Source organism: Astatotilapia calliptera, chromosome 6 (assembly GCF_900246225.1).
Source record: "Astatotilapia calliptera chromosome 6, fAstCal1.2, whole genome shotgun sequence".
Taxonomy (NCBI): domain Eukaryota; kingdom Metazoa; phylum Chordata; class Actinopteri; order Cichliformes; family Cichlidae; genus Astatotilapia; species Astatotilapia calliptera.
The window spans coordinates 24,359,254-24,379,709 of NC_039307.1; the positions used below are offsets into that span (position 1 = coordinate 24,359,254).

Sequence of the window (20,456 nt, forward strand, 5' to 3'; positions counted from 1 at the left end):
AAGTAAGGGAAAAACAAAACAAACTGACCCTCACACACACGCGCACACACACTCTCAAAATTTATGTGAGCGCACAACAAGTACTTTACACTCACACATGATACCGTGTAACAGGAGAAGTTCACACACACACTGCCGCACACATGAACAATTTCACTTGTGAGAAGAGCCAAAATACCAGCTTCAACCAGAGAACAAATTTGCAAAGAGATGAAAAAAAATAGATCGGAATATATTTTACCTCATTGAGGTAGACAGTCTGAACCACTGAAGGCATGCATTCTTTTACACAGTGTGTGTGTGCGTGTCCATGTGCCCCTATCCAGGATCACATCACAAGGGCAGGGCTGAAGCAAACCTTGACATGTGTTACCTCTTTGTAATATTGACTTTGTTATAGCTATACGAGTGGGAGAGTCGAGCCAAGAGCCCAGGCCTTGCAGCAGTGGGGCCCTCCGAGTTCGCTAGAAAACAAACACCCGGACAAGCGTGAAAACCGAAAAACAAAGTATCCACAAAAGCAATTTTGTAAAAAACATATTCAAGTAAATTGTAAAACGCCCCTCACTCCTGCTTGTTGACTCTTTGCATTTTCTCTAAATTAAGAATATTATTTATCTGATCCTATTTCTGGAGCGTGTTGCTTACAGAGCCTTTTGGATTTGGCTACTGAGAGAGCTTTGGCCTGGCTTCGTGTCTGAACATGTGTACTGGACCAAGTGTAAAAGACAAAAATCCTCTTTAGCTATCGCCTCCACTCTCTTTATTATTTAACACCGAACTGCTTGTAGGCTTACGGAGACACACTGTAAAAAAAACAATCTTTTTTCTTTTAAATCTGAAAATGAACATTTATCACAGCAACATCTACTCTGTATCTATTTTGTTTTTATTCTTGTGGAAACTAAAGCTGACGCCGTCTCACTTTAGATGACAAACACGAAAACAAGGTGAGAAAAAGTTACCAGAAAAGCACATATGCTGTTTTTTCTTTATTTGAATGCTGTGCAGAAATAAAAGATTGGTTATCATTTTTTTGCTCCTGCGAGTGTGAATCCCATCTTGTCTCTTTCCCCAGTGATGACTCTGCTTATACATTTGAATAATGAAGGCAAGTCATTTAAATATTCCCTCTGTATTAAAAAAAAATGATGTTTTTACACGATGCAGCAATATTAGCCATGTTAATTGGGCTCTTTGGACTTTCCCAATAGAAAGGCTAAATTAATTACTTATGTCGACAAAATGTCAGACACGGTGATCTAATAACTACAACTGTTTCCAGCGGCGTTGTATTCAGCGTGTGCCTTTTTTGTCTCGCCGTTATGTATTTGCGTGATTGTGAGCGAACTTCAAAAAACTCGAGACTCGAGTTCGTCTGCCTGAGTTAGGCCTAATGAACGAGATGGGAACAAAATGCTTTGACATCCTCTCCATGTTTCATGGATGGCTCTTGAGAGTCCTTCTCCAATATTCATCCCCTCTTCTCATACTAATCAGCCACTACGGTATTGACTGTTTGTGCTTGCAAAATGACTTGTGTTAGTGTGCGTGTGTGCATGTGTGTTTGTGCTATGGAAACACACCCACGTGCATTATTTTTATTTTCAAACATGCCAATCTGTGGTCTACTTTGTAATAAAACATGTAAGAGCCGGAGAAAGTGAATTATTTGCAGGACATTATGTGTTTGTGTGTGTGATGTGTTCATTAGTGTGTGCGCGCCACACACTGCAGGGGGCTTTGAAGTTAAGACTTCTTCTACTTCTTTTTTTTTTTTTAGCTTTCGGCTGTTTTTCAGTCTTGAAGAAGAACGGTATCAGCGCATTTTCCTCAAGTACGAATAAACATTAGACTTTAGGAAAGAAGGCGATGGGGAGACATTAAGAGCATCGGTGAATGTGAGATGATCAGATGGCGTGTGTGTGTGTGTGTATGTGTGTGTGTGTGTGTGTGTGTGTGTGTGTGTGTATACACGCACGTGCATTAGTTCACACAAGCGCACGTGCGAAAGCTAACAGAGAGGCCTGCTGATGCCATGTTTCAGACGACCCCTTGAAGTGGAAATGAGCTTCCTCGCTCTTATAACTAGTCCGTTCTCACAAAGTCAGCAAACTCCGCCACCCCTCCAAAGAAACGCAGACTCCTCCCCGCCCGCCCAGCCCTGTGGTCAGCTTTGCAGGGATGAATTCGGTGTCAGCCCTCAGAAACAGTCCCATCTTGCTAGATCTGCCTCGGGTAAAATCTCTAGCCGGCTTTTGTCCCAACTCATCTTGTTAATACTCTCAGTCGGAATAGAAAAATCAGTAGACACAGGAGGATTTGGCACAAGGTTTGCTTGTGAATCTGCCACATCTTTGTTTCCTTGCAATGTCTTACAACATATTTTAAGTACCATTGTCATGTCACATTTAAAATCAGTCAGGATTATCAACAACTATTAGTAATATCTAATAATCTTCCTTTCAAATATTTCATTTGTTTTAACTAAAATAAAAATGATCAGGAGTAAAACACATTTTAGATACACTAACCAGTAAATATTGTGATTTTTCAATTAATCAAATATAGTCAAGCATGATATTTTTGACAGGTTTTTTTAAACAAACCAGTTCAATCCTTTTTCTACACTCAATACATCATTTTAAAAGAAATCCCTAGCATCGATTTCATTTGTCCTAAAATATTTTCCTCTATTTCATTAAGTCTGTCTGCACGTGCACATTTTATCTCCATTTCTCTCATTATTACCGTGCCGTGTGTATTCGTGCAGCTGGTTTGCTGAGGATCCATGCTGGTGTTTGAACCTGTGCGAGCACCTAAGGGTCCATCCCCAACCGTCCTCGGAGCAGAGAGCGACAGCTGTACGGTGATGCCGTAGCGATAGGCATCATCGGCTTGCTAGAGACTAATTGGTCCACGGCGCTCCTCTGAGTGGCCTCGCTAATTAATTAGAAAGGCAGTGGAGCTGAAATTTTTAATCAGGACACCAGGCTCTCCAGCAAGCAGGAAAAAAAAGACACATCACCTCATCATTCCATGTAATCCACCTGACAGTGATCTCCCATGTTGTAATATGAAGGGTGTTGTGTGTTTAGGTATTCATGTAATCTGACCAGGGAATAAGAAATACATGTATTACGGGGGCTTGTTAAATCATTTTAATTCGGGGAGTTTCAGAAATGATGTGTCTCCTAATACAGTATGCATGACATGTATTTGGTTTGGACTCTGGAGAATGCCGTTAAGGTGGTCGTTTCCTCCTAGTGTTTTTGTTCCACGTGCACATATCATGACTTCTGCTTTTAAATCATGTAAAAGAGGCGTTTTCTTTATAAGAGAAAGAAAAATACAGATTATAAACTATGTATGTTACCACAAAAAAAGAAGCATGGGTGTGTGTTAAGAAGCTCTAGTTTCCAGAAACACGGATTGTTTTTTTGTTTCTTTTTGCTTTTCCAAATTCCCGTTACACTATAGAAGCAAAATATTATTTTTCCTTTCCCCCATCTGTACTTATCCAATTAAAAGCAGTCACTTAAACCAAAACCTTTCATCATAGAGAAGAAAACGGAAATCACAAGGTTGTTAAAAAAAAAAGAAAAAAAAAGAAAGTGGGGTTGTATTTCTCCAGAAAAGGGAAAGGATGAATCTAAGGAACTGTGATTTTTCATCACTCTGTCCCAAAACTGTGCACAGCCCACCACAATGAGTCGTTGTAAAGAGCTCGAGACTGGAGGGAATCAAGCAGATGACAAATTGGCACCCCTATTCGGAGTTGGAGTAAGATAATCACAGGGTGTGGCCACTGAGCAGGAAATTACGATCAGTTTTACTGTGAGATCACAAACCTATTGTAATAAAAATAATACATTTAGGTGTCAATACACCCACACTGTAAAGAAAAAGGTATTTAGAAAAGGCAGGAAAGTTTTGGACACACACACACACGTACACAAATACCTTCACCTCAGGTAGTGACATTGAGTTCACGTGTGCCACAATCTCTGTGACCGCCTTGGCTTTGCTCGGCACTAATCAACCAGCTCTTATCAGCCTGTTGCTTTGGCCAAAATAAACACACACGCAGCCTTTTATTGCTTTGTTTTCACAGGTCATTAGGGGAAGGAGAGAAGACGCATTGATTAGTTTTCCAGACCACTGGATTATTGTTGTGTTATGACTATCATCATTAAGTTTCATTAAGGCTGCGGTTGTTCTTGTTTCCAGAAAATGAAGACGCTGCAGGAAAGGTGAGTTGGCTGGAGGATCCATAGCACGCTGCACGAAGAGTTAAGGGCAGAAAAACAGCAGCAACAAAAAGGACTTTGTGTGTGAGATGCTTGTTTGAGGCAGTTAGTCTTCAACTGCAATTTTACTGATTAGACTGAACTCTGACCTCCTTTTCACTCGTGAAACTGGATTTTAAAAGGAATTCCTCTGATCCTATCAGTCATATTTTTCAGGCTGCTCTAAAGCAGGGCCACATTCCACATTATTGCAAGTGCATAAAAGAACATTTAATGAAGCGGCAGTCCCTGGCTGGGTCCTCCAGAGTCAGCTTTGTTCTGGAGTTGCACATATGCTCCCAAAGCAAAGAGAAACTGGCTCTGTCGCTAGGCTAATTAGCATGTGTTAGATAGTTAGTAGAGGGCGGCCCTGTGTGATGTGTACTGAAGTGGAGTAAAACGGTGGGGCAAGGACTGTACTAATGGGCTGCTTCCTCCCCACGGGGAACCTCCCTGCAGCTCTGCACATGCTGGCATCACTGCAGCCACGGGGCACTCACGGGGCCTCTGCAGACCCCAGGGCAGAGGTGGCCGCCCAGGAAGACGCCTGACTTCCCTGGCATCATTTTCAAGGAACGCTGAGCTTTCTGGGTGTGATGCTTTGAAATGTAACAGCAGGTGACAGTCACACACTCTAAGATACACATATGCGTGCAAACTGAGAGCGACATTCAGATTAACAGATTTGTCAGACTATTGAATAGCTCAGACAGCTGGTGCTGTTGCACTAGCTAACTCCCTGGCATGGGCAGATACATTATTTACAGGAGGAGCTCAGGCATTAGCAAGCTCTTTGGCACTTGGTTAGCAGGCGTAGCTGGTGAGCACCATCAGGCAGCGAGTGTATCTCTGTCAGTGTGAGTAAACAAACAGTGGGGACATGGTGTGACAGCGCAAGCGGCGTGCTACACAGACACACACACACGCTCAGACACATGCAGACTCATCAGGGAGCCGAGGGGGAGGGCGGCATCCATATTTATAGGGCCTTTCCAGCATTTGTCCCCAGGCCAAATGCTGCGACACTACACTCAGCTGATGTCAGAACAGCACTTAACCAGGCATTTGCAGTATATCATGGGCACCGAGGAAGACGTGACATAAATACAAGATGAGGGGGGAAAAGAAAACAGAAAAACAAATGGAGAAAGGCAAGTGTGGAAGTGAAGTGAAATAAAATGTCATCATATTGTGCACTGAGATTACAGTTCGCTTAGGCCACCACCCCAACACTGGGCTTCCTGTTGCTTAAATGCACTCCCACTCAGAAGCATGACAATGACGATGAACATATAATAGAGATTTCACTGAAATCTAAGTGGACGTACCGGACTGCAGACGTACTAGGATCTCTCATGCATCTTCTGGTTTGGTTTATTTTTATCTGGTACATTATGTAAACCAGATATTTTGGATTTCTCCATCCAACGTTTTGTTTTTTCAGTGTGACTTGCAAAATTTTACTGTGGTGGAAGAGCTGCAGTCAAGAGTGTTGGCATAGCCTCCAAACACAGCATGCCAAATTTGATGCTGAAGTGATTTAGGCACAGTGAAAAGGTCAAAAAGTGTTGCCATTATATCATCGAAACGTCTAACCTTAATGCTCTCTTATTTCATCAAACCTGTTGACATCAGTGACAGTGTTGAACTGTCGTTTTTGGGTTTTTTCTGCTGGATTTGTGAGACGTTAAATGCTCTGTCTGGCATGCCATCGCTGGGAAGCTCGCAGAGAACAGCCCACTTCCCTTTGGTCACCTGTCCCCGACTTTATCATGTGTCAGCTGGGGCATTTGCCTGGCACTGAGCCCCTGGCACCCAAGGAGGCTGAAGGGCCCACGGGCCTCACTGGCATGTCCTCATTCACTGCAGATACAAACAGCATGATATCCCCAAAGAGAGCAGACTAAGCGGGTAAAGTAGCTCCTTTTAGCTCCATCTGTCGTTACCTCAAGTGGCACGTATTCATTTTGAGTAGCGAGCGCCATTATACATCCTCTGAGAACAAGGGCTAATTGTAGGCGCTTATGTTTATTCCCACTATTTTGGGGGGAAGGGCCAATAAATTCTACTGTTTATGTTTGGTTTTCAAATGATCATAGCACCCAGGGTAAAGTGGCAAAGGCCACAAAGTCACAAGCAACCATGAAACAAGACTAAAAACAAACTACATCATAGTCGTTTTTGACCCTCATTTCTGGTAAAATATCAAAAATATGCTACTTTTGACAGGTTAGTGTTGATAGATGATTTACTGTGTGTGCTATTATTTAATACACTTCTCCAAAAGCATCAAGTTGCACTCTTTAGAAATTGTGTTTTTAGGGCATGGGGAGGTGAATATCGACAGCACGGAGAGAGAAAGTGAAGAAGACAGATGAAACAGATTCATTAAGTTTGCGCAGCACGCGCACGCCTTCGAGCGGCTGTGATGTGTACGTGTGTGCGCGGTTTGCGCGTGTGTTATCTTTGCACAAACTGAAGGAGAGTATATCTTGTTAATCTTGATCAAAGATTTCTTTCTGTCTTTCGGTGGGTAGAGATAATACTGTTAAAGCCCTTGGATTTAACACACGGCGATAATGAAAGCAAGTGTAATTAGCAATTAGATTTGACCAAATTAAGGCAGACTAACAAAGGCAAAAAACATCAGCGTCAAGGCTGCTAAACAGTGTTATGGCCAAAGGTGGGCTTAATCTGTTTTTTTCCCTTTAAGACATGTTGAAATAAGAGGATTGAGAATAGGAGAATCAAGAAGGCTGCATGTTCTTATCTTCAAATGTAACAATAAACCACCTCTGTGTTTTTGTCTAATGACACCCTCAGTACTTTTAATGAGTCTTCTTTCTTTTTTTTTAATCACACCCATTCCACTGTTTCTGCTTTATCCATAAATGATGAATCTGCACCGCTGATGAGGTCGGACAAGGCTGTTGCCACTAGGATGACTGGATGCTTCAAAGGCCTGGCAATTGAGGTGAGACAGCCACTTAAAACCCCCTTGCACACATACGGTATTATTAGCGTTACCATATTGGGGCCTAACTGCAGCTAAGGGGAATAATGTGTGTCAAGAGAGTGTAAAATTAGAACCAAAACCAACACCGCTCTTTAAATTCACATCCCAAAGTCTTCCTTACTTATAGCCGAGCTTACGCTGTCAAACACTAATAAGCCAGCTAATTCAATTAGGACGCCGCTTCTTTCAGACTCACCAAAAAAGAGACGTTGTGAAAAGATTCCCTCACGACTCGGCATGGAACTCTTCATCATAAAGAAAGTGGCCTTTATTCATAAGTCTCAGTGTGCAAGAGGGGAAACTTGCTGCCGAGCTTGTTAGCAAAACGCCCTGATCTGAGGCGAGAGATGTGTGACTAAAGCTGGGTCTCTTAAGTGTCTGTCACCCTGATATAACCCAGGGAGAGCTCTTTGTAGGCTGTGTTTTCTCTTGTCTGTCTCTCTCTTCGCTGCGCTCCTCGGTGACTGGGGATGAGCCCTGCCGTGTAGCTGCAGGTGACAGGGAGCCCTTTTTGTTGTCAAATCCTGATGGAGCTTCCACATGAAAAACATTTCACTTGAGCTGCCACTTTATTTCCCTTCCTTCCTCTCTGTCTTTCTGTGTAGATCTCAAAGGCTACAAGTACACCAGTGATGCACAGACAGAGGGAGTCAATCTCGTGCTCCTTTTCTCCCCAACGTTTCTTTTTTGTCAGGCTTTTCCTTACTGCCGGGCTCTCCTGTTTCTTTTTCTGACCGGCCCTTTTCTTTTCTCTGTTCCTCCAACCCACCGCCCCCTCCCCTCTTTCCTTCCTTCCCTCCCTCTCTCTGATTTATAGATCTGAGTTGGGTCTCAGGAGGAAAATACAAGTCAAGCCATTGTCATTTCAAACAGTGTGATAACCAGACACTGGGCTGCCCACTGACAACTCAGGGGAACTGGCCCTGGCTTTGACTGTTAGCTCCCGTCTCTCTCTCTCGCTCTCTTGCTTCCTGTTCCTCTTTTTATTCTCTCTGTCTTTCTTTTCTTTCTTTTTCCTCACCTCCTCTCTCTTCTCCTTCCTCCTCCTCCACCCCCAGTCCCCCGCAGGAGATTTGGTAGCGCGTTCTTGTTTGTTGCCTGCCGCTGCTGTGTCTTGCATCTGCTCCTCTCTCTCTCCTCTCTGTGCCGTGGGGGGCCGAGGGGAATAGTTGTCTTAGTGTGTGTACCAAGGTCAGTGCTCTCCACATGACAGTTCTCTGCCTCTTGACAAGGCGGGAAATCAATACTTTCGGACTTGTGGCGCTGCCCTCGGTGTAACAACAACACTGCCCAGCACAGAGCGCAGCTCAGGCACCTGACACATCCCCAGCTGCCCTACCCCCCCCTCAGGCCCCCACCAGGGAGCCCTTTCCACACCTCCTCTGACCCCTTCAGATTTCACCAAGACTCTGTGTATCTCTTTACTCCACCTTTCCCTTGTATACTTTATTTCTTCGTGGCCTCCAGCTTAATGTATCTTAGACTTTCTGGTTTTTATGGCATGCAAAACGTTTATTTTATATCTGTGAATATAAAACCGTGTCTGAAAAGACTGATCTATACTAAGATCAGGCAGAGGACCACAGACGAGTCTGTAAATGAGAGACATGAGAGACATGCTGATTACAGAGCAGCAGAGGATACATACACATACAAAGCGGAGCCATGGGCGACATTTTTTAATGTGGCACTAAAGCCCAACGTGCCTCCTTATGCTTTTTCACTGTCAGATAGACGCTCAGAGGTTTAGAGAAAGCACTGGCAGTGCGCCCCTTACCGATTGTTAAGCTTGCCTCTTGGCCTGCCCCTAATGATGAGGGAGAGTGTGAGCAAGGCCAATTACGGCTCCCATCGTTCGGCATTCATATGGAGTAAAAGTCAGTCTCTCCTTCCCCATAGAGCGGAGTCACAATCAAGTGAGACCCCCCCAACACCGATTGTCTCTGCAGGGGCGCACGCTGGCTCGCACTAGGGGGAACTTTGTGCGCGTAACTGGACATCCATCAACAGGACCGTCTCCCCTTATCCCCAGGCTTACTCCCTGGGTTCAGCTGGAGTAAGGAAAATGCATCAAATAAAACAGCCACTTTAATGAATTAGATATTGAGCTGTTCATTAAAAAAATCAAATTCCCTGAAGTCAGCAGGGGATATACAGTAACACAGTCTAACCTGGGGATGAATGCGACCGGTTTAGAGGAGTCATAAAACACGGGGATCTGATGACTTTACTGAATGTTCGCCAGAAACGTCTAATGTTCTGGAATTAGGGGACTTGTGAGACATGGTCTCCTTTTTTACCTGTCTTTATTAAGTGCTGCTTTTACACTGAGCTTCTACGGGCAAAACTTTAAACAAATTAAGCTTTTTCTATCAAAAACAGAACAGCCTGTGATTGGAATCTCTGTAGATGAAGACAAAAGATCTAGATGACTCCTCAGCTTTACATGAAGAAAAAAAAAACTGGCAAGAGTGAGACTACACATCTGTGCAAGCAGATACCTGTTTTTATTGGCTGAGAGTCCAGGTAGTGCTTAAACCCACTGCAGCAGTCTCTCCCAACACTGCTGACTCCTTGTGTTTCTACATGGACTTAAAAGACATGAAACACACTCCTGCTCCCAGACCAGAGTGCATTGCTTTCTGATCAAGAAAAATGAAAGCTTGGTCCCATTCAAATATGGAGCAGTCAGTCTACTGAATGGTACTGTGGAAGCAAAGGGTTTATTTTTTCTAAAGTGGTTTGATCTCTGGCAAACCACCATCAGCCTTGCCCTCATTTGATGGAGAGATTTAAAGGATGCTGCCCTCCTCCTCCTCCTCTGCTTCTCTCTAGATGAATGTGAGCTAAACAGCCACATCTCCCTACTGGTTTTTTTTCCACAGTGACAGCCTTTCTCATGAATTAAAAGAGGAACCCATTGATTTTCCCATTGCTTAAATTTGCAACTTAATCCCCAGATATGTCTAGAATGTAGTGCTCTGTCAATAAATGGCCACTGACGAAAGGCAAGCACGGATGCTCACTAGAGACTAGAGGAAAAAAAAGGATGACAAGACAAAGGAGAGGAAGAGAGGGTGGTGGTAGGAGTAAGAGTGGTGCTTTTGGGGCTTTGGGTTCAGACTCTACACGATGCCACTAGAAAATGTTCATTGACTGTTAACTCCGATGAAACTCTACACAAATGATGCATCATCTAACCGAACATCCAGGAGAAAAAGAGAGCAATCCTGCCATGTTACAGCCACTTTAGTCCGCTGCTTTGCCAAAAAGGCAAACGCAGCACATCATTATGTTTACAAGGCTAATAAACCAATCACCATTGCACATCTGTACAGTGTAACCAGCAGTCCAGGATGGCTTTGCAGTGATCAAATAACATTATATAACAAAAAAACAGAAAAGCCAACATACTGGAAAGAAGTTGTCTGGAGCTCAGATGGAAAAAACACACTTGTCCCCTCTGAGTGAGGGGTTTGAGGAAGTAACGGGATATCACAACCTCACCCCTGGAGCAAACAAGGGAGAGAGCCCCTGCCCTAATTCACTTGAACACCATAATGTTCTCATCTGACTACTAATGTAGTCTATAAATCTGTGGTACTCTGCTCTACATCAGTGTAATGCTTGGTATTAATAGCCTGATTTGTACAACGAGTGCAGAGTAGCCTGCAGACCAAGTGTTGCTTTTTATCTCCACATGTACCAGATGAAAACTTTAGTTATTACTAAAAAAAAAAGAGAGAGAGAAAAAGGGAAACATGGAATTCCATGAAAGCATAGTAGAAGTACTGGACACTATATAAAATATAACACAGTGACCCTTACAGATTTTGCCCTCCTACACTCTGTGTCTGGTTGTAAACCCTATCCCATAAGCCTCTGGGGTGGTATGGCTCCATGCCAATAGCTGTGCTGTTGTTGGCAGTGGATTTCCTTTGTGGGCTCAGTTCTTGTCTAGGCCATAACATAACATGATACACACATAGACCAACAAGCATGCACCAGTGTGCACACCATCCCCACACACGTGATTGGCATATGCCGCATGCTACGCACGCACATCGATGCACGCAATCATAAAAAAAAACCACAACAACATTATTCTCAGCGCTCATCTGGAGAAGACCTGAAGAATCAGGAAACAAGGAGGTGGGGGAGGAGAAAAAAAAAAGCACAATGTATCCTTGACGAGGTTCATCTGTTTCCATTTTGGTGCAGATACTCAGGTTTTTATTGCAGCAGTGTAGTATTTCATGGCAGATTTAGCCAGTGGTTTGGTTCTCCGCTCGCTGCAGCTCTAATGGTGGCACATCTCTTGTAAATTGTGGCACACCAATAATCAACAACAGTTTGTTGCCGGATTCCACCAGCTCTCGAGCTCTCACTCTCTGTGGTGACAAAGAGCATGGAGTTCGCTGCAATAGTGCACACACTGTGGAGAATGTGGAGTTAATGTACAGGTAGCGCCTGGGCTAGATAATTGTCCTGTTTGTTGTTCTGACTACAACAGGCCTGCTGCTGGAACATTTACTTTTCTTCTCACTTAGTGGTGAGCCTATAATGCTTTTCAGTCCTGTAGACCTCATGTCAACATGCTAGGAAGCGTCACAAGGTTTAAATGTGTGTTTTGAATGTAAATTTTGTTCAGTTATTGTTAAAGTCTGTGCATACAAGTCAGAAAGCAAGTAAATCAACATATCTGCTCATTTAACTCACTCGTCATCTACTTCTGGTTTTACAGTTATTGTATCAATAACTGCTATTCATTGTTGCCAGATGTTGCCATGCTTTCTCCAAGCTGAATTTGAAATCTCTTTTGCGTGATATTGGAGCATATTACCGAGATTTTTCATACCTTAGTCTGTCCCGTGCAGTTGGAATTCATTTTAGTGCACAGAAACATTGGAAACCACCCTCACACTGGATTTTGTTTGGTTCATCACAAACAGAGCAGTGTAAAAATAAAACACTGGTCATTTTCCTAATACACTTTCTACAACCTGCCAGCCTCCACACATGCACACATCTATTTTCTGTGTGTGTGTGTGTGTGTGTGTGTGTGTGTGTGTGTGTGTGTGTGTGTGTGTGTGTGTGTGTAATGCAGATAGGCAATGACTCTCTGTCTCAAGACAGAAGTGTAGCATTGAGTGTCTCTTAACTGGCTCGTTTAGTCCTGATGGCTTAAATGATTTCATCACTATTAATGACAGCGACCGTGGCTCCCTGCGTCGCGTTGCCAGATGCTCAGGGACCGCTGAGGTTCCCCCTCACTTCTTCTTACACCCAGCCGCCTCTCCTCATCCCTCCTTCTGTGCAGTCTAATGATTGTCCTCTACATGCCCCCTACCTCTCTATTCTTCCTATTTTTCTCAGCCACTGTGCCCTCCTATGGGTGCTAAAACGCGTGTAGCGATACGGTTTTGGTACTCGTATTGCATCAGTGCAGGGTCAGTTTGCTGCAAGGCTGTACCGCTGTTAAACAAGTCATCGAACAAGCGTGTGATTGTCATGAATACTTTTACCAATGTAGGGAAATTCAGTCAAAATAAAATAGTCAAGAATACACCTACTGTCTCTGTTTCGCCAACAAATCAGCTATCAGCCCAGTTCCCAAGTTACTGCAGAGGTCAGAGGTCAGATAAAGAAGGTCAGTTTGCACCAGACCAGGCCGGCCTCAGAGACCTTAACTCCAAATGGAATCAAAAGCCTTTTGACAGATGTGAGCTATTGCCACACAGAGCCCCTGCCTTCATTAGCTTTCTCGTGTAATTGTCGGGCTAATTTTGAGACAGATGTAGGGCTTTGACTTGACTCATTTCTGTGATTTTCATTCATTTGGATGATGAAAGAATTAAGTACCATTTTGGTCTCTCTTTTTTACTCTTTTCTTTGTCTCTCCCATCTCGTCGAGCTCTTTGTTCCAGCTGTGTAATGACATTTTAGCTCAAACTGTGTGTGTGTGTGTGTGTGTGTGTGTGTGTGTGTGTGTGTGTGTGTGTGTGTGTGTGTGTGTGTGTGTGTGTGTGCGTGCGCACAGGAAACTACTGCTGTTCAGTAAATGCAGAAGGGCCTTTGTCTTTCCTGGTATTGTAACCGATAAGCTTGGTAAGGGTTACAGACACACAACTCGCACGGGCCTAAATAAATGAGCCCTCCTAAGAAGAAAAAAGCTCTGCGCCACAATCCGAGAGTGAGTCCTGTACAGTTTGTGAACTGGAGCATGTTACAGTAAATTAGAAATCACTCCTTCAACATGTGTTTTCACTCTGTACAGTGGAGGTACAGTTTCCAGTCATATTTGGTCTTTGGATTTAATTCAGTAACTGATTGCTAATTTTAAGATCTGCCAAATGTCATGGGCTGCTTTTTGTTTCACATAGACTTCACTCCGTAGGTAAAAATCTAATTTCCTCTCAAATAAAGAAAAACAGCAATAACATTAATAAAAAATTTAAGAATAGCCATTGTTACACACTGTCAGTTTGTGTGTTCAAATGGGAAAAAATGCACACTTAACATGCAATGGATCTTGCAAGGCGGACAGAGCGTCCTCGTCTGAATGCTGTCCTGTGTGTTTGCGTGTGTGCACGCGTGCAGTTATAATTTCCCAGAGCCTAAATCTTCATTGATTCTGTTGCTTCTGTCTTCCCAAGAAACAGGGAGAGGATTATGCCTTTAAAACGAGCTTTCTTGTTGCAGATATTAGGTCATTAATTTCACAGGCTTACATATGAAAATATTGACTCTTCCCAGACACCCCCACTATATCGTCTGTTATCGCCGAGGCCTTGCATTAATGCATGTTTTTCAAGTATTCAACATTGATACGCCATTGATTTATTGCTTTAAGGGTTTCAGAAATAACCAAATGCATTGAATTAGAATTTAATTGCTAAACCTCCTAATTGATTACTGTGCATGGAAACTTCTGAGCACTTTGTGGGACTTTTAGCAGAATTTTACATTGTAGGATGCAAACTTCTACGACAAGATGAGAAATCTTGCTTTCCAAAAGCTTTAGTGTATTTCTGTAGTGTTTTCAAGGTGGCTCCCAGCTGTTCTGCTTTACTGTACTTGCCATATGAGTTCCATGGAAATCTGATGATCTGTCCCAATGAAATGCAAAAGGAACTGGATGACACAATTGTTCTTCTAAGACAAGTTGACTTGTCATTCCCATAAATGATTCAGTGCATAGACAGGGTAATCCCCCTACACAAGTACAATAAAATTATGCAGGTCCCACAGAGAATATTAAGATCCAAAAAGTGTCAGAAGAAGGGAATAGGGAACGGGTGGGAGATGGGTGCAGCTTCTTGTCCCCACATAGCGGACGAGGGATGGGCAGGCTTCAGGGAAACAATAGAGAGGGAAAGAAGGCGAGAGAGAGAGAGAGAGAGAGAGAGAGTGCAAAGGTTGTCACAGAGTAGTCACAGCACAGGACGAGGGGAAGGGGAGACGGGAGTATATGTTCCAGCCTTTCACATCTGTTATTCGTTTGTACCGAGCTGGGAAGAAAATAGCAGGAAGCGTTCTGGTTGTGGCAGAAGATGAAAAGACAAGAAGATTGAATAAAAAAACATGTGTCGCACATGCACTGTGGCTGATTGGATGTGTCCCATGAATTATCCCCGCGAGATGCTGCCAGCTTGAAAAAAAAATGCAGCATCTGTTTACGTAAGCACAAACGAGCAAGAAAAAGAAGATTTTCTCCATTCATAAAACAATTTTCCATGCATATCCTCCCTCTGTCTATGTGGCACTGGGTCCAAGTCAGATCTGTGCCTGTGGCCATGACACATTGGTGTCTAACCAGCCCTCCAAGTTTTGTTTTCCCCAATGTTACACTTACCGCCGCTACAGCTCCAGTTACACTGCCTACATCAGCTCACATCTGGGCTCCTGTGCTTTAACATGCTGTACTCAGAACACCAAAGCTTGTATCATTTGTCAGACTAAGTGGCAGTGTTTTGCTTTGTTCATTAAAGACACACCAGGTGTGTACAACAGATGCAAAAATAGAAACAGATGCAACAGCCATCGAAAACACGACATGACAATGGCAAGTGGCAGCCATTAAAAGCTCGTCACTCGCCCACTCGGTGGGACCTCCCATCGCTAACGAGCTGCAATGTGGCGGGACGCAGACAGGTAGGAGTAATGCTGCTACAATTATGCAAAGCACGCGTGCGTGCATTTGAATGCGCACGCGTGTGTTTTGGTGTGCACGCACGCATACGAGCACGCACGTGCGTGTGCGACATGCCACTTAGGGCCCATCCCACAGCTCATTAACAGTAATAAGTGACTGCCGCCACTTCTTTTTTGTCAGTGGGGATGCAAGCCAATCAATAGGGTCATTTCACATCATAACGGCTTACCAGAGCACATTATGGCACTTGTTCATGTCTGGGAATGGCTGCCATTAGTGGCATAGCCAGATTAGATAAGGGCTAGGTGGGTGAGGGGTTGGAGGGAGGGGTGGTGGTGGGGGCAGATGGAGAGAGAATTAAAGAGGAGGGAAGAGTGAGGTGGATCAATATATGGATAGTTATGGAGATAACATCACAATAGGGAGTCTGGGAAAGATAGCATTTTACAGAGTGCAGATTTTTTTTTCTTCCTTGTGGGAGTGAGATAAAAGTGTGTGCGCGTGATGAAGTGGAAGTGTGTGTTTGCTCAGAGCTCAATGTGTTTGACCACTTGTCTATGAATGAGTCCAATGAGTGTGCGTGTGTACAAATTTGAGCAAGTGTTATGTGAGAGTCTGATTTAGAGTGATCTACTCACAAGTCCTCACCGTGTGCGTGTGTGTGTGTCTGGCAGCTTGGAGGTGTGTTTGTGCGTGCTTTACCTTGGCGTATGTGTGTGCAATCCTGTTTAATTACAGATCAGGCTTTGAGGCAGAGGCAAACAGTGCTATAATTACAGGAAACACCTCCTTTAATATTTTATCGAAATCTGCCTTGTGTGTGTGTGTGTGTGTGTGTGTGTGTGTGTGTGTGTGTGTGTGTGTGTGTGTGTGTGTGTGTGTGAGTGAGAGAGAGAGAGAGAGATTGAGAGAGACACTGAGAGAAATGTTAGTTGCACATATTTATTCAGCGCGTGAGCAAAAGAGAAGAATAAAATTGGAGAAGAACCACGCACATAGACACTTTGTTCGGAATGAGTTCTGGTTCGTGCCTCATGATCTTGCGCCTCTCCTTTCATCCCTCCTTTTACTCTTCACAGTCTCTCATTTCACATTTGTGTTTCCAAGTGGTTACGCTAAATGCCCCCTTTTTCCCCACTTTTGAACTGCCTGCCTCTCAAATATTTATACTCCTTTTTACAGGGCCAAGAGACAGAGGGGTGAAAAAAGAGGGAAGAGACTTAGATCTATCTATTAAAGATGAGCAACATCTCAAATGCATAAAGAGGGATGATGAACACACTTGCTCAGGGATGGCAAGGTGTAAGCTGAGACTTAATGCTTAATGACATTCAGTTTACGTTTGATTTTTCTCACAGTGACGAGGAAACAGGGACAACAAAGCAAGTTAAAAGTGACACTAATAATCATTTTTTTCTGAAGCTATTTTGCTTCATAACCAAAATAACAGGTTTCAGACTAACAATAAAAAAATGATCATTGTATTCATTTGTTGATGATTTATATTTATATTTCCTAATTTGTTTAATTTTTTTAAGAGGCCAGGCAGAGGCTAAGCTGAACACATGTTCTTTCTTTCTTAGCCTGCAGTAACACAAATGTACACACACACAGACACCCACAATGGCAATATGCTAACTCTCAAACACTAAGCTAGTGCCCCCAACTGGGTCTGACACACTGGAGGACTGGGAGCAGGCTTTGCTGGTAGCATGCTTTACTGTTCTTTGATATGCACCAGTCATTAAAAAAAGATGGCGAGCAATCATTACAGGCATCGGAATTAATCTAATTAGCCGAGCGCGCTAGGCCTCTCTGGTATGGAGTTGGGCGGGTGGATGGTGGTGGTGGAGGGGAGGGGGGCATTCTGCAAACAGAGCCACCCAGCCGCAAACACAGCGTAAGCAGAGAGGGCTAGGACGCTACAGGGGCCGTGGCGGTGGGGGCATAATCCGCCTTGACTTATTAATACGCGCAAACAAGATTTAGCTCCTCAAAGCAAACAAATGAAGCATGTGCTAAAAGGAGGGGGGAGGGGAGGGGGGCAGCAACAGAGAGCCACATGGAAAGAGAGAGAAAGAAATCAAGGAGAGCAAGAGGAGATAAATTATTTAAGCTTGTGCGGACTGTATGGAAGCTGCCGCTGCTGCTGGTGGTGCTTACATTTTTTTTTTTAAACTGGACTTGGGGCTAGAAAAATGTTTGCTCTTCAGTTCAGGGCTCTACCTTCACAAACACTGAGTGTTTCCAGTGAAGTCACATCTTACTGTAAAAGTGAAGCCACCTTTTTTTTTTTTTTTGAAGCTACAGCAAGTCACAGCATGGGTCACGGGTAATGCGCTGACTTGTAATTTTCTCACAAACACCACCGACATACAAACATATATTGCTCGCTCACTTAAATAGATCACTATAAAGGTCACTGTGGGCAGACACGAGTCCTTTATTGACTCCATAGTCGATGGAGTGCTTAGGCCACAACCTTTCTTGACCCCTGTCATGGGTAATGACTGCTGCAAGGAGGTATGGGTAATATGCACTAAAGAGTGGGAAGCAGCCTTTTTTTCATACCTATAGGCTAATAACTGCCAAAGCATGGGTTCAGCTAAGCTAGGGTAGGTCGAAACACTGTGATTAAACATACCGTAAACATAACAATTTGTGAAACTCTTGGGATCTCCTGCCCTACTCTGTTTACTTTAGAAAGTTTTTTATTCATTTAATTTTTTGGGGGTTTTTTTGAGAACGTTCACACCAAAAATAGCACAACATGTAAAAAGGTGAGCTGTGTTCGTGCGGTTGTGTTAAAGGGACAGTTTACACAAAAACCAAGTTTGGGTATTTTTCTTCTGCCCTGGAGCGCTTTTTGGTTTGAATTGACCAGCTCTGGAGAACATCAGCTGCAGAGATGGCTGCCTTTCTCTCGATTATAAAGGAAATAAATGACCCTCGCTTTGAGGTGACCAGAGCACCAAAAAGAAAAAAAGACATCTGAAAAAGTCAGAAGCAGTGTGTCTTCCCAGAAATCATGACCCACTTATTGAAAAATACACACAGGAGGATGAGTTTTATCTAGGTACCATTTTTTTTCTTTCTGCTGAAGCTCGTAAGATGGGTGGACTTAAAAGGGGAAAACTTTAAAAGTCATAAGACAAAAATACCATCAGCATTGACATAGAAAAGCTTGCATATATTGAACAGCACACTGGCTGAAGTTACACTGGAATAAAAGTTAAAAGAGTCTGAGATACAGCAATGCCAATCCAGTGGTCTCCTAGAAATTTATAAAACTTTTTGACATATTTTCTGTCCAAATACGGCCTTACTAGAAAACTATTTTGGGCTCTGAGATGCTGATCTCCATAAATACAAACAGGATTTTTTTTTATTAATGATAATTAATTCCCTGTATGAATTCCTCTTACTTCTGTGCTGTTGTTTGCAAGTGAAATCAGTTGAAAATTAGCCACTGCCATTCGTCCTCGGGACAGCCAGAGATGGCAAAGGTACTTTCAGGCTCAGGTTTGACACAGTGGCTAAGTCTTCTCTCTATGGGTTTTCTGGCCATTCTTTCATCCCATCTTCTCTAATGCTAACAGACGGTCATTACCATCTCTTTCATAGTAGAGGTCCCAGCTGTGTTCAGGGGTCTAATACCCGTCAGCCTCTGTCCCAGTCTCCCCCTCCTTCCCTCCTCCATCAATCCCTAACATAGCACAGCCTCAGCACAGTCTGGAGGTGCATCTGAATAAAACCCACAGGAGAGAGAGACAGAGAGAGAGAGAGAGAGAGAGAGAGAGCTAATACCAAATCTCAAATGACCCAACCAAACAAAAGTCTATCAGAAGCCAGCTCAGCAAACACAACTGCCATACTGATGAGCGGAGAGTAGCACAAACAGGGAAGGTGGCAAGGACAGAAGGCTGGAAGCTTCGTTTATGCAGCTCTCCAGAGGAAACGTGTGACTCATTAGCAGCAGTGGATTGAAGGCAGCGCTCATCTTATCCAAATATCTCAATCCATTTTTTTAATCCTTGTCTTTAAGCGTTGATCAGAGCTGTAAATGGTTATTATTTGATAATGTATTTGATATTCTTGTACCTGCTAACAAAGTGTGAATAGCAAAGATTTCATTTCCTCCTACCTGTAAAAATGTCACATATGCATTAAAACTACAGATTGTACACAAGATACAGGAGATGTGTTTGGGAGTTTTTAAATTAGCTTGTAGTCATGTGTGGTGCATTTTTCTAAATGGAAACTTTTTTTGTTGTTGTTGCCATTATTTGTCTACACACACACAGAGTCACACAAATGGAAAGAGAATTAACAGAACTGTCGGTGAACTGTAGCGGTAGGTGCCACGCAGAAAGACACAAGCCAGAGAAAAACCGAGAGACAATTTCGCCAGTGCCTCACTCGCACGAAGGACATAATAGCGCTGAAAGCAAAACGACTCAATGAAACAGGAAAAGTGTATTTCTTGGAATCCACTTACACTCAAATTACAGTGACATTCTTGGCAGAGCTTTCTGCGCAGGGGTAACAAAATGTACTGCAGCAAAAAGAACATTAGGGACACTTATCAGAGCTACGACACACACACAAAAAAAACTATTAACATGCAAAAAGGCCAAAATCAAATAAACCAAAGAAAAGACAAAATAAGGGGCCTATTTTCTTGGCAACATTGCGCTCCAGCTTCTTGTGCTTTTCTTCTTTCTTTTTTTCCCTCTCCCCCTCCTGCCCTTCGTCACTAGGTTAAGTTACAGACATGAGGTGAAGGAATGAGGGAGGCAATGTGGTAACACACTGTACCATGAGGAGCGAGATGCTGGCTCTCCCAGACATGGTGTGCACCAAGCGAGAACCCTTCTGTGGCCCCACATAGGCAAACACACACAAAGAAACACACACGATACTTGGGTAGTATATGTAGTGCACATATACAGAACAATCCACGAGCATACAAGCAAATGATATGATTGCATTCTCC

At 43.3% G+C, this 20,456-nt stretch overlaps 1 protein-coding gene across 4 annotated transcripts in view; it reads right to left on the reverse strand.

Annotated features, from left to right (window-relative positions):
• bnc2 (basonuclin zinc finger protein 2) overlaps window positions 1-20,456 on the reverse strand; it is a 171,277-nt gene that overhangs the window by 53,929 nt on the left and 96,892 nt on the right. The window lies entirely within an intron of this gene.